Source organism: Chinchilla lanigera, unplaced genomic scaffold (assembly GCF_000276665.1).
Source record: "Chinchilla lanigera isolate Chin_1 unplaced genomic scaffold, ChiLan1.0 scaffold00123, whole genome shotgun sequence".
Classification (NCBI taxonomy): Eukaryota; Metazoa; Chordata; class Mammalia; order Rodentia; family Chinchillidae; genus Chinchilla; species Chinchilla lanigera.
Window position 1 is genome coordinate 3,773,671 of NW_004955524.1, and position 2,222 is coordinate 3,775,892.

At 36.5% G+C, this 2,222-nt stretch overlaps 1 long non-coding RNA gene across 1 annotated transcript in view; it reads left to right on the plus strand.

The window, feature by feature from the left end:
- LOC106147179 overlaps positions 1 to 2,216 on the plus strand; it is an 8,984-nt gene extending 6,768 nt beyond the window's left edge. Inside the window, exon 3 of the long non-coding RNA XR_001231954.1 lies at positions 381 to 2,216. This is a non-coding gene — a long non-coding RNA (uncharacterized LOC106147179). The remainder of the gene's footprint in view (positions 1 to 380) is intronic.
- The last annotated feature ends 6 nt before the right edge of the window (positions 2,217 to 2,222 follow it).

Here is a 2,222-nt window from a genome sequence, read left to right on the forward strand (position 1 = left end):
ATGAGATGATCATGTGGTTTTGGTCTTTGGCTCCATTGATATGGCGTATAACGTTTATAGATTTGCGAATATTGAACCAACCTTGCATTCCTGGAATCTTTTGGAAGATTTAATAATTCTGTTGAGTATACAAGAGATAGTGTCCACTCTGAGTAACAGCACCATTTATTCATAATCCCTAGCAAGCTAGCACAACTGTTTTCAGCTAGCCTATTGTAATGTTGAAAGACAGGCCTGAGGACAGAAACTTAGTCCAATTTTTGCTAAAATAATCATCTTACCTCCCGTTAGGCTTTCAATCCATTTTCATACAATGTTAATAGGGAAAAAAGTCTCATGGAATTTGTTTTGCTGAGAACCATTTTTTTTTTCTTTTTCAGAAACCCTCTGACGGCATAAAGGGTAGCCTACAGGGTCTATGAAAAGCTTTGCCTGAGGGGAACCCAAAGAGGAAAGTTGTAGCTGTGTAATTTTGTGCCAGGCAGCACAAAGATAAATTCCTATTTTTCCAATCTAAGGATGTATTATAGCCTGGAAAGATATAATTTAAACTTTTGAAAGCAGCAGTGATAAAATCCTCCTCCTCTCTGTTCTATTTTGTTTGCTCCTTTCCTCTGCGCTTTCATCCTGTTACCATGAGCCACTCCCTTTCTTTTGATGTCACCTCTTTCCCTTCCTTCCGTCAGCTCATCCATCCTTACATACAACCGGCCTACCCCTTCACTGGATATACACATTGTGTTGCATATGTAAGTGTAAAACTTCAACACGAATACGACTGCAAAGAAAAATTATTAGCTAATCCTTTAAAGATAAATGCAAAATACTGAGTTAATGTATACTCCAGTCTTATAAAAGAACAACAAATCATGAATGATGAGGATTTTACTCTGTAATGAGCAGTCCACGTCATTAACAAAATGCTAACAATCAACAGGTGAAAGAAAAACAGTACCTTAAACGGGAACCAGGGAATATTTTGCCCGTATCTTGATAAAAATTTTAAGCAATTTAAAAATATAGGAACATTCACTCATTTGTTATGAAGTATGGTTCCCCAAACTAATAGAGATGTAATATTAGATGGCAAAACATCGAAATCCCCCCACTGAAAGAGAAGTAACTCAGAAGCTCAGGGTCACTTTGCATCACTGCGTTATATTAGCAGTGAAAAAAGGCAGAGAGAAAACCAGTACGGAGTTGGAGAGACAAGATAAAATGCCGCTATAAGATCATACGATTTAGAAGTCCGAAAGATATGACAAATAACATACGAACCAAGAAATTTGGTTAAGCTTGATGCATGAAGTCGATTCTTTTCTTCTAAGCCATAAATAATACATAAAAATGTGACATATAAATGACTTTATTTCACATGCTCAACAAAACCTAAAAAGTAGCCAGGAATAAGGAGGACAAGAAAAATTTTTTGCATACATATAATTTGCATATGTATGTAATATTTACAAAGGAAGACACAGATAGATACACACACATGTCCCAATAACAAAGGATAAATAAACAGAATAAAAGGGAAGATTTATTCAACTGGGGACAGGAAAGTATGCCTTTCTACCCTATGTAGCTCTCCCCTGATTTTAATAATCAACACATCTTATTAAATTCAGTTTTTATAGTAAGTTATGGTCTGCCAAGTTCATAATTCTGAATGCCATACAAGGCTGATCGTCTGCAAAAACAGCCTCAGAAATGTTGAAAAATGTGCGAAGGGAAATCAAAAGCCAAGTGTATAAGTGTACTACAATGAGAATATGAAAATCATAGCAGTTCTTAAAGAGAAAAAATACTTATTAGGGTTTTTAAACTACCATGGCCTAAAAAAAAGAGTGCATCAAAAATTACTAAAAATATTTGAGAAAACCAGGGGAAGAGACAAAATAAAATTGAATACGTCATCAAGATGAAGCAAAAATAATAGAATTGATGGCAAATTTAGTGGCAGGTACAGGCAAAATCCTCCAAAATAAAGTTCAAATTGAAAAGGTGATTGTTGCCGGTGGTAGTGACGGTAAGAATAACTGTGTGGTTACTGAAGCAGTTCCCATGTTCTGATCTAATAACTGAACTATAGGGTGCCTCACACCCTCTATTTATTTTGTATCTATTGAGTGTTTCAGGTTTGCTCCTGGCCAGGAAAGCCACGGCGAAGCTCGCCAGGGCCAGGGAGCCCAGGTATCCCAGGACACAGTAGAAGGCGGTGA